Genomic DNA, 13184 nt, shown 5'->3' with positions numbered 1-13184 from the left:
TTTCACATTTCTGCACAGTTGATGACATCATCGCAGCAGAACAAGCTTGTAAGTGGACTCATCCACGTCTTTGGTTCAAAATGTCTCCAGACATTAAATCACTGCAAAGGTTGTGTGAAGAAGAACCCAGACGTTTAAACTGGCATCAACCAGTGATGACTTACTCACCTGAAATCCTCTGGCTCTTTTTTTTTCTGGGATGCAACTCTGCACATATTGATATTGGTATCGGAAAATAAGACAAAATCCATAATAATAATTGAAAAACATAAATTAATAAATAAAATAATTATGTAAAATAAATAAATATGATGATGATAATAATATTATATATATGGATATTCCTATTAACATTAATATAATAATAATAATAATAATAATAATAATAATAATAATAATTTATCATTAATTTTATATTTTAAACAAAATCTTAAAGTGCAACTACTTAAAAACCAGAGAAACCTAAAAACACACAATATCATAGGCGAAGAAACACACTTGGTTACATAAAAACTATTCTAAATAAATAAGTTAGTATATAAATCTGTGAATTGGATATTGGTAAAAAAAACAAAAAAAAACAACAACAACAAAAAAAGAAGAAACCAATATCAGACATTCGTGGAAATAAGACAACATTAATCATTTTTACATGTTCTGTGTTTTTGTTCAGTGAACAAGACTTTGGTACGAGGTGTTTGTGCTGACAGACCAACGTGGATTTTCTCCTTCCAAACGAGCCTTACTGGTTTCGTCCTTTCCTTGTCCTGGTCTGGAACATTTAACAGGCTAACAGAGGTCCGAGGAGTTCGTGATGTAGCTCCTGGATCTGGTCTCGGGCGGAACCTGCTGGGGAGGATTGACTTCTCTCTGTGGTATGATGGACTCCAAACAGTTTGGGAAATGACTTAATAACCTTTCACAGACTGTTGTTCAGCACCAGCTGCCTGTTTCAGGTCATTTCTGATGTCTTTCCTCCCGGGCATTGTGTGAACAGACAGGCGAAACATGGAGGAGCTCATACTGATAACGATCATCTGATTCCTTTCATTCCTGCGGGAGCGGTGAACGTAGACTTGGTTTTACACACACTGTTCCTGCATTTTGGTTTTGTTGTTGTGAAATAAATAAAAACAGGGTGAAAGTTGACATTTCCGAATTTAAACGTTTTATTTTTTGCTCCTCTGAGCAGTGCAAAGAATCCAAATATTGCTTATCAGAATTTCCCGATATGTAAAACTGCCCAGTTTGTTTTGTTTTCCTTTACATTTTAAAGCGATGAGCGTGCCCCCCCCCCCCCAACGTGAGACGGTACAATATGCTTTCATTATAACTTCATGGCTGATTTAAACTGCACTCCCAGCGAGTCAGATATTCCCAATATGATTAATGATTCAGTTTTTGTGAAGAGAAAAGGCTTAAATCAACATGTAATTTGGGAACTAATGCTACAGCGTTTAACTACTTCTGGTTAACTGTCAGAGACGTGGGGGTGTGAGACTTTCAGCCACATTCAATTCTCTTATAGTTTCACCAAAAATAGAAGCAAAAAAAAAAGCAAAGCTTAGATAAGCTAAAACATAAAATCTGAGTGGAGTTTTAGTCTCCAGCTAAGCGGGACTCTGAGCTTAAAACCACTGAGATGGGAGACAAGACTCCTGGACTGGTCTCGGCCTGGTTGGAGCCATCACTCCAGCGAAGCACCAACAAAACACCAGGACCACGGAGGACAGGGCATGTGAGGAAGGGAGGGGAAAAAGGGGAAAAAAGGCTTGAAATAAGAATTGTTGACGGACAAAGCCTACAATTTGTGGGATGTGAGCCTAAAGCAAACAAAGGGCAGCTTTTGTAGGGAATAATGCATGTCAGCCGTATCGTCGTCCCGCCACAGCTTTGAACACTGCTGGGGACGTCCACTGCTCCACTCTGTATGTCCTGTTTCTATATTAAAACCAGTCACCTCAAAGGAAAAAACCTCAACTATTCAACAATCGAACGGCGGGGCTTTCATTATGGCCGATGTGGGCAGGAAAAAGTGGCTTTGGGGGTTTTGGATTCAGCGACTTAAAGCCCTCCTGTTAGCTGGGACGAGCTGCTGTTTATGATTCCTTTCTGGGGACTAAACATAGTCAGCTGTCATTATGTATCTCACTCTCCCTCCTTCTTCATCCTCCCCCCTCTTCAGAATTTATTTATTCCCTCCCAGTTCTGCTTTCTAATGACCCGTGTTGTGTTGTTGTTTGATGGCTCTCCGGTCACCCACATCCTGTGAGGAGGAGAAGGGGCTGCTGGGACGCAGGGGGGCAATCGCAGGACAAACAATGCAGCAGACCACCTATATGGATAAAAGCCACAAGTATACATAGACGGCATTCCACAGCTACACAAAGCCTGTAAGGCAACGCCACAGCAGCTCTGCATGGCCACAGCAGCTCTGCATGGCCACAGCAGCTCTGCATGGCCACAGTAGCACTGCATGGCCGCAGCAGCTCTGCATGGCCACAGTAGCACTGCATGGCCGCAGCAGCTCTGCATGGCCGCAGCAGCTCTGCATGGCCGCAGCAGCACTGCATGGCCGCAGCAGCTCTGCATGGCCGCAGCAGCACTGCATGGCCACAGCAGCACTGCATGGCCGCAGCAGCACTGCATGGCCGCAGCAGAACTGCATGGCCGCAGCAGCTCTGCATGGCCGCAGCAGCTCTGCATGGCCGCAGCAGCTCTGCATGGCCCCAGCAGCTCTGCATGGCCACAGCAGCTCTGCATGGCCGCAGCAGAACTGCATGGCCGCAGCAGCTCTGCATGGCCGCAGCAGCTCTGCATGGCCCCAGCAGCTCTGCATGGCCGCAGCAGCGCCGCATGGCCGCAGCAGCGCCGCATGGCCGCAGCAGCACCGCATGGCCGCAGCAGCACCGCATGGCTGCAGCAGCACCGCATGGCCGCAGCTCTGCATGGCAGCAGCACCGCATGGCCGCAGCTCTGCATGGCCGCAGCAGCACTGCATGGCCGCAGCAGCTCTGCATGGCCGCAGCAGCACCGCATGGCCGCAGTAGCACTGCATGGCCGCAGCAGCTCTGCATGGCCGCAGCAGCACCGCATGACCGCAGCACTGCATGGCCGCAGTAGCACTGCATGGCCACAGCTCTGCATGGCCGCAGCTCTGCATGGCCGCAGCACTGCATGGCCGCATCAGCTCTGCATGGCCGCAGCAGCACTGCATGGCCGCAGTAGCACTGCATGGCCGCAGCAACTCTGCATGGCCGCAGCTCTGCATGGCAGCAGCACCGCATGGCCGCAGCAGCTCTGCATGGCCACAGCACTGCATGGCCGCAGCAGCTCTGCATGGCCACAGCACTGCATGGCCACAGCTCTGCATGGCCGCAGCTCTGCATGGCCACAGCAGCACTGCATGGCTGCAGCAGCACCGCATGGCCGCAGCTCTGCATGGCCGCAGCACTGCATGGCCGCATCAGCTCTGCATGGCCGCAGCAGCACTGCATGGCCGCAGTAGCACTGCATGGCCGCAGCAACTCTGCATGGCAGCAGCACCGCATGGCCGCAGCAGCTCTGCATGGCCACAGCACTGCATGGCCGCAGCAGCTCTGCATGGCCGCAGCAGCACTGCATGGCCGCAGTAGCACTGCATGGCAGCAGCACTGCATGGCCACAGCTCTGCATGGCCGCAGCTCTGCATGGCCGCAGCTCGGCATGGCCGCAGCTCTGCATGGCCGCAGCACTGCATGGCCGCAGCTCTGCATGGCCGCAGCTCTGCATGGCCACAGCTCTGCATGGCCGCAGCTCTGCATGGCCGCAGCTCTGCATGGCCACAGCAGCTCTGCATGGCCGCAGCTCTGCATGGCCGCAGCTCTGCATGGCCGCAGCTCTGCATGGCCACAGCAGCACTGCATGGCCACAGCAGCACTGCATGGCCACAGCAGCACTGCATGGCCACAGCAGCACTGCATGGCCACAGCTCTGCATGGCCACAGCAGCTCTGCATGGCCACAGCAGCACTGCATGGCCACAGCTCTGCATGGCCACAGCTCTGCATGGCCGCAGCTCTGCATGGCCACAGCTCTGCATGGCCGCAGCTCTGCATGGCCGCAGCTCTGCATGGCCACAGCAGCTCTGCATGGCCGCAGCTCTGCATGGCCGCAGCTCTGCATGGCCACAGCAGCACTGCATGGCCACAGCAGCTCTGCATGGCCGCAGCTCTGCATGGCTGCAGCTCTGCATGGCCACAGCAGCTCTGCATGGCCGCAGCTCTGCATGGCCACAGCAGCACTGCATGGCCGCAGCACTGCATGGCCGCAGCAGCTCTGCATAGAAGCAGCAGTTTTGCATCAGTGAGCAGCTTAGCATCACCACAGCAGCTCTGCATCTTATAAAATCTTCTCCTTTAGAGAAGAGCATGCTAAGCATGCAATATGAATATGTATTAGCGAGTGCAGTGGGGTCAGGGAGGTACACACAGTGGAGCGCAGAGGTGAAAGCGGTCTTTGTGTTTGGAGCAGAGCCCTCTGGTGGACCCTCCCCTCGGCGCGGCGCTGCCCAGGCCCCGTGGTGGCGGATCACAGTTAATAACTGTGCTGTCAGAGTCACTTATTCTGACGCTGGGCAGGCTGAACCAGGCAGGACCTGCAAACACAGCCGCCTGGAGCCTGGTCTCAGCCGTGGGGAAGGAGCAAGAGGAGGAGGACGAGGAGCCACTGACAGAGAGGAAGATTACAGGAAAACATGAGTTCAGACGGATTCTCTTCAGATTCTGATGAAGCAGAGCAAGAGTTCTGTCTGGTCAAACTGAATTACGGCCAGCTCAGAGGGACTTTTATTCACGATTTATTATACAAATAAATGCTGAAATTAATAAATATTTAAATACATACGGTTACGGTAATTCAATAAATAAAAATATTTTGTTAAAATGTACTTTTTGTTGTGATCTTATTTATTTTGTATGTATTTGTTAGAAGACATACAGTATTCAAACTATTACTTAGTTATCTATTTACATTTATTTATTGACTTTATATATTCATGCTTCTTATCTATTGAAACTAACTTATTTATCTATGTATTATTTATTAAAACTTTGATTTATTCATTTACTTAAACTTTTTTAATTTAAATTTAAATAATTCAAAAATTAAAAGAAATTATTTATTTGATTATGTGTTTATCTACAATTATATTCATTTCTCAAAATGTATTCTTTAATTTAATAATTCAAATTTTATTGTATTTTATTTATCTAGAATGTTTTCAAAGGGTTTTTTTAATTATGCAAAACTATTAATTATTATTGAATGAATAACTGGACAATTGATGGAATGATAGATGGATGGTTTGATGGATGGATGGATGGATGGATGGATGGATGGAGAAACACAGAAACACAAATTAATGACAACCTGGAGAAAAATTAGATTTAAATCATTTGAGGGGTCTATGTGTGACACCCAAACTGAGAAGTGTGTCCAGAAGAAAAGTGTGTGAAATAAGTGATAAAATAATAAAAATAAATTCAAAGAAGGAAAAGTTGGGGATAATGGTGCAAAAAATAAAACAATATTAAAACCAATTAAGACAAAAGAGTAAAACTAGTTCACTTAATCATTGACAACCTAAAAGATGCTAATTTTGAGGCTAAATTTAAAGATGAAGAAGCTCAAACCAGGACTGGTTCTACTGGAGTCTGAAGACTAAAAGCTCTGCCTCCCATTCTGGACCTGGAGATTCCAGAAAGAGCTTGTCTGCAGTTCATAATGGGTTGCGGCGGGTTGTAGGGAACCAGGAGATTGTTCATATACAAGGGAACAACGCCATTAAGGCTTTAGATGTCATGAAGAGGATTTTAAACCAGATCCTGAACTTGACTGTGAGCCAAAAGCCAAAAGAGAGGAAACGTCAGAACTCCAGCCACAGAGTTTTGGATCAAGTGAAAAATATTCAGGAAAGCGTTTGGACAACCAGGCAATAAATAAGCTGAATCAGCCTCTGATGCTTATGTGAGTTAAAACAACTGAACTTTGCTTCTTTTATGTTCCAACAAGGAGTTCTTAAGGCCCTGTTTGCATGATGTTTCCATTCAAAACTCCATGTTTTCCCTTTGCATACATGTCACTTTGAAAATGAGTTATCTCCACAGACTGTATGACCTCGCCCTCCATGACCACGCCCCCAAGTGTCTGAAGCGCTGACTTGAAGCTAATTGAGCGATTCCTACCATTGCAAACTTGGCAGCGTCATGTGTGTCTTCACCTCGTGAAAATACAAATATGGGCAAAGAGGTGGAGCTGAGAGGGGGACTGTGAGCCAGAAGGGGGGGTTGACAGCCAGCTAACAAAAGTAGGAGGACTATGTTAAAGCAATGTTGCTAGCCGGCTAATAACCACAGTTGTACTATATTATGCCACCCTGAAATAAACTTCATGCCACCGAATATCAGATACCTGTCAATCCAAAGGACACGCCCCATTTCCACATCACCGCTGCTTGATTATCTTACGTGACACAAAACTGGGATTCTTCTAAAGCAGTGTCTGATCAATGAAACCTTTTAGCAGTGAACACAGTTGTGCAAAGTTCTTCTCTTTATCGGTAATGGGGGGAACTCGTGGCAACAGTTTTTTTTTTTTTTTTTTAAACTTTTTATCTCGAGCAGAATGCAGCAAAAAAAAAAAAAAGTTATGGGAAAAAAAAAACAACACATAGGAAATTACAGCTCTGGACATTTACAGCACAGTAAACGAATAAAAAAAAAAAAACAGTCATTCAAAGCCCATAAACCAGCAGAGATGTGAAATGTAAACTTTACCCACACACATCACTGCAGTTCTTTTTTAACACGTCAGACAGAAAATGACACAAACAGCAGTGCTTGCTAGTCATCCGTGGACATGGTAGTCACACCACATGCTGGTTTTCTGCATATTCTATTTCATAACATGCCATCTCTTTCAAATACAGACATGTAAAATGTAACTGAACAAGAGTTGTTTGTATTTATGATCCTTATACATATATATATACGTTGGTTTCAAATGTCACGCATACTTTCATACGTTAGCATGGTTGTTAGCCAATTCATCTACCAGGGGCAGAACAGAGTTTACAGCTAATCTCCAAGTTCTGACGTCGGATTCAGACAATAGTCATTAAATACATCGTACCTTCTTCTTCTATGTTACTTTTAGGGGTCGCATATCGGCTACATTGCTCAACAGTGCCGCTGTGGTTTTCAGTTTGCTTTTTTTGGAGACTTTGACCACTTCTGTTCAAAAACTAAAACTCAGTTTCTGAAAAATACTCATTGAAAATTTTGATTTCTTGACACCTTTGTTTGTTTATTAAATCTTTTTTTTTTTTTTTAAAATTTCTGTATTTATATTTAATTTAGGCAGTCCCGGTGCTCCGTATTTTACACATTAAGTATTGCCTCAGAGAATTTTAGATGTATTAATTCAGCTTTATTAAGTTGTTAGATGGATTTAATCAGTTATATCCCTCAGACACAGCTGTTACTAAACTTGTTCTTAAAGCTCTAAACTTCCAGTCCGCCCAGTTTGATGCACCAGCAACAACGCTGCAGGCGATGTAAGCTTGTTCGCTACCACTGAACAAATACATCAACAGAGATTCTCAGGGAGGAAAGAGTTAAAACGGTCCTCACATTCCAGCTTGTGCATCATAACAGTTTGTGGTCGTGGTAACTTTTCTCTTCTGAGCAACAAAGGAGGGAAAATCCGCAGTTGTGCTTTTGTTGCAGGCGGCTGTTGGATGATTTTACGTCTTCAGTTAAACAGGAAGCATTTACATCTGCAGTCAGAGAGGAATCTGGTCATGGGAAACAACTCACCGAAAGAACTGTTTTCTGTAAAAGGAAAAAATAAAAATTCAACTAAAGTTTGACCAAGAAATGATAAAACCATGAAAAATGTTTGCAAGTCACATTTGAAAAAGTGTTCAATTCTGATATCTTCTTAAAGAGTTTGTTTTATGTTTCTTTCATTAAAAAATGTGCCAAAAAAATGGAATCTGCAAGAATAAAACCTGAGATGTGAAAAGAAAACAATCCAGGATTTTTCACTACGACTGACGAGCTGAAATTTAGCAGATGTGACTTAAATTCAGTGATTTCAGCTGATTTCAGTTTGAAAATGACAGAAAAGAGAAAATATACGTTCCTTGAGGACATCCCGTCTTGTTCTGGTTCATAAAGAATCTCTACTTTCCTAAAAGACGACAGATCAGTCGTCTCAACGCCATTATCGTCATGCAGGCTTATTGGCTCGCCATATCAAGCAGGTAAACACCTTTCAGAACCTGTTACAGCTCTTCGTGATGCTCCAGGTATTGAAGACGCCATCTTCCACCTGCTGAAGAGGAGCCCGCTCTCGTCTGCTCTGTTATGTGAGAAGCTCCAGGTGGATACGTCCACGTCCACCTGGATGTATGACTTCTGAACAAACAGAGCACAGCCTGAGAGGCTGCTGTCCTCTTCACACACTTCACATTTACTGTACAACTCCTGTCATCTGCAGAAATACTCTGATTACTCTGCAGAAAAACCAGGGCAGGACAAGAAGCTGAGTACACGGGACCGATCAGTCTGTCATCTCCACTAAAACCAGTCCAGACCGATGGCGGCCCTCTGTGAGTCGGGTTCTGCTGGAGGTTTTTCCTTCCTGTTAAAGTTTTTGTCCTTTCTACAGTCACCTGCCGTTCGGTCTCAAGTCCAGATTCAATGTGATCCACTGGATTCCTTAGCAAGGTTTTATTTATGATTGATTAGTCAGGAAAGTTCCCAACATTGGCATGATCACTCTTCTCTGAACACGTTCCACTCTGAATGTTCATCATGTGTCACAGCCACTGAGTCGTCCTGCAAATTTATTCATTAGCTGCAGATAGCTCTCTTTCTGTCTTTGATTTAACTTAATCGTTTCTGGTGCTCCTGACAGTCTATGATTTTGTTCTCCGCAAGGATAATGAATCTAGAGTTGGCTTGTGTGTATATAAATGTGTGTGTGTGTGTGTGTGTGTGTGTGTGTGTGTGTACATATGTAAATAGGTGGGTATGTATGTGTATATACGTGTATGCATTCATCTCTTTCTCTTGTTTTCTCTTATTTTCTGTTCTCTTTCTGTCCCTCTTCTGTCCTTTCCGGTCTGGTCCAGCAGAATAAACTCTGTAACATGAATTATCCAAAACAAATAGAAAAATAAAAGAAGAATCCAGAAAATCAAGGGATCATTATATCTATAAAGCTCCCCTTAGCAAAGTAAATTTGCTCAGCAAACACAGCATATCATTCTGCTGGTGAATTTCAAAATAAAAGCCCTCGGGCAGATTTGAAGTGCTGAACGCTGTAAACATTAAGGGTGTAAGAAAATATCGAAATATGGCAATAATTTATGTGTCGATATGATATTGATTTCATATATTTTTATATATTTTATCAAACAATCGATCTTTACTGATGCAGCAGATTTTTATTTTTTTATTCCTCTTGTATATAAAGATTAAATTTTTTTCATTCTGCGGTGAGATGTAGATCCTCTCTTCTTAATATGCAGCAGCATTCAGTGTTTATTACTATTAAAGAAAAACTGCAATATATTGTGATGCTTACAGTTTCCTGATATATCACAATATATCGTATTAGTGGCCGGTAATATGCTACATATCATATCACCAGATTCATGTCAATACACACCCCTAGTACACATCATGTCATTACCTGTGACACCAGGTTAGAAGTCGATTAATTGGGGGTGTCGGTTTAGGTGAAGACGTTTATACTGCTGAGAAACACAAGGTTTATACGACACCATGGATCCTTTTTACAAGAAGAAGAGCAGAAAGTAGAAAGTTTGCACTGAGATATGAAGCGTTTTGGGAGTGGAGGCTGAGTTTAACTTATGAACTTATAAATTCAGTCTTGTTGATGCTGCCACCCATTCGGTCAGGTAAGCTGTCTGTGAGGAGCCATGAAGTGATGTTGAATAAAACGTGTTAAAAGTCCAGCAAACTTGCATTAAAAAGCCCACGGACCTTGAGAAATCATACATGCATGATCTTGCAGTTCTCCTTTCCTGTGATTTTGTGATCTCACGGCTCCGGCTAAGCGGACTGCGTCTGACATGCTCCTGGTTAACACATCGCAGAGGTCAGAATAAAACCACAGAGCATACGGACGCTTCCTTCATGGCAGCATGTGCATCTAAAACTCCAACATCCACCTTCACACAGTCCTACGTGGACACTGATGTCCACAATGTTTTTTTTTCTGCAGGTCTTCCTGAATAAGTGCAGTTGTACATGTTGATCTGTCTTTCCTGTCGTCTCCACCCCAACCAGTCGAGGCAGATGGCTGCCCTCCCTGAGCCGGGTTCTGCCGGAGGTTTTCTTCCTGTTAAAGGGGAGTTTTTTCCTTCCCACTGTCGCCTCGTGCAGCTCAGGATGGAGGACTGGATCCAAGTCATGACTCGATGCAATCAGTTGGTTTCTATTATAGGATATGTATGAATTGGCTTGAAATGATGTGTATGTTGATTCGTGTCTGTAAAGTGTCCTGTGACAACATTGTTGTGAAGTGGCGCTATACGAATAAAGTTGAATTGAATTGAATTGAATTTATGTCCTCCATCCCATGTCTCCGATAACAACCGGGATGATCGTTCTCATCTTTGAGAAGTAAAAGCAGACGAGAGCTTCCCCTAAAAGCAGCTGAAATCTGGACTCGTATGTCCATATAACACATGTCCACAGTCTTTCTGTCCATCAGAGATGAGCTGATGTCCACAGAGCCCTGTACTGGCATAATAGTGTCTGTCCTTTTCACTCAGATTTCTCCAGAATCCCTGAATTTATTCCCATCATTCTGCTCTGTAGATGCTGGAAGATCAGTGCTCTTCAAAACTGTTATAGAGAAACATTTGTTGAACTAATTGCTGATTCCAAATTTGTAGAAAAGTGGTGAGATATGACCTATTTTTGATGTAAAGACATTTTTGCTAGTGGATGCTGTTTTTATACCCAATCTTGGCGCCCTAACCTCTCATTATTTTACCTGCTTACAGAGAATCTTCCAGGAAGATGTTACTGCAAATGTTGGAAACGTTTCTGTCTCTTTTTACCTTTCTCACATTTGTCACTACATTAAAATATGAATTTTCCTTCATTTTGAAAACACAATCAAGTATTTTTTGTTCCTCTCTTTGTTTAATGAAGGCTAATGATCTAAAACGTTTTCCAGTTTGGACTGGAAAGAACCTGTAAGTCATAAAAATAAGCTTTTCAGTTCTAATTAAATTAGTTCCAGCTCAATCTCACCAGGAGTTACAGACCCTGCTACCGGTATGAGTGATATAAATACTGTATATACTGTAAACACGGGGAAGTAAAATGCGTTAAGAGCCAGTGAGGCTCAGAAATGACTGACCAGACAGGAAGTGAAGCGGAAACACGCCTGCCTCATTGTGTCCTGTCGGTTAAAGCCACCAAAGCATTAAAACCACCTCTACTGAGGGACGCGAGGACCATCTCTGATCATCAGCACCAGACGTTATCTGACCCTCAACAAAGACCCTCCCTGGACTCTTATCTGATCGCCGCTCATAAAGCTCCAGGTGAGCGCCGTCGTGGGAAGCGACCAGTAGAGGCTCGCCTGATCTTGAGTGGCGTTTCATTACAAACAATAGTGGTGGACAAACTGGATTGCCTGTCTGTGAACTCCAAAGTCCAGCTCATCCCCGTTTACTAGATTAGATAACCCGGTTTAAAAGGCAGGGACGCTGTTTGCTCAGTGACTCCTCTCTGCACTAATAGCGTCTGATCTAATGGGAGATTGCAAGCTGCTTGTTGACCGTGGAGACCCACACAGCGTCATGGCAATGGCCAAACAACACAAGGAAAACAAAGCAGGGCTGAGCTTTACTGCCTGTATTTACTGGATAAATAGCAGCGTCTTTGCTTGAAACTGCAGGCAATAAATATATTGTCCTAATTACAGCAGGAATACTGTCTGTAAGCCTAAAGAAGACCAGTACAACCAGTTCAACCAGAACACAGCTTCCTTTTTGCATTAACTGCACAGAAATCCAAAACTTTCTGCAGCCAAATATTAGAATACGTTGTGAGTTTTATTCCAAGACTGGAGGCAACACAAGGTATTTAATTCTGTTTAATTATCTTTTGATATTCTGGAGGATAATCCTGTTTAGTGACGTGATAATCGCCGCAGGGAACGATCGAACTGCTGGAAGAACCAACAGAGCTCGCCCAACACCATCCTGCTCCGATGCAAAAGAGAAAAAAGGTTGAACTTGGAGCTGCAGTGGGACATATTTCATGTCCAAGCCCTCCAGCAGCAGCTGAATCACCCATATTTCACCGTACAACTTGTTTTCACATCATAACTAGGCAGCGATGCATCATCCGGCAGCGGCGGCTGAGAGGGGACCGAGCGTTGCCATGGAGACGTACATACGATGCTGCAGCAGCTGGATGTAAAACGTTAAAGAAAAAAAGGGTTTCTGTGTGTTAAGACAATCTGGACTTAAAGGTTTGTTTTTTTTTTTTTTATCTTACAGGTGAATTTATAAAACTTTGCAGCAAAGTTAAAAAGACGAAGAAGAAAAGGCGGCAGAGGGTTCAGAGCGATTTGAGCCTCAAACGATGACGTGGAAACAGTTTTTCACATAAAACCATAAAATGAATTCTTGCTGATAATAATTCCTATCATTAGTTTTTACTGTCCTGTTTATCTGTGGGGACTTTAAATGATCAGGACGGCTGCTCTGCAGAGATCAACCTGATGCTTCGAGCTGCTTGAAGCTTCTTAATGATCAGCTCCGCTCTGCATGCCGAGTGTTTATCAGCTGCAGATAAAACCATCTGCAGATGTGTTGCTGACACGTGTGAGCTGCTGCACATTTCGTTATTCTTCCTGCAGATCATTCACTCTGATCTCAAAGAAAACTGATTCATCTGCTACTTTTTCCATTCTCTAGTTTTTATTTTTAAATTCCAACAAATAAAAATTATTTTATTTTCTCCACTTTGCATGCACACAGCATGAATTAACACAGTAAATACCTCGCTAGGAACGGTTTGGACCCCCTTTTCCCTTCAGAACTGCCTCAGTCCTCGGTGGCATAGATTCAAAGTTGGAAACATTTAC

The sequence above is a fragment of the Telmatherina bonti genome (assembly GCF_933228915.1).
Source record: "Telmatherina bonti genome assembly, chromosome: 15".
NCBI classification, from domain to species: domain Eukaryota; kingdom Metazoa; phylum Chordata; class Actinopteri; order Atheriniformes; family Telmatherinidae; genus Telmatherina; species Telmatherina bonti.
Note: the sequence above shows the minus strand (reverse complement) of the source record.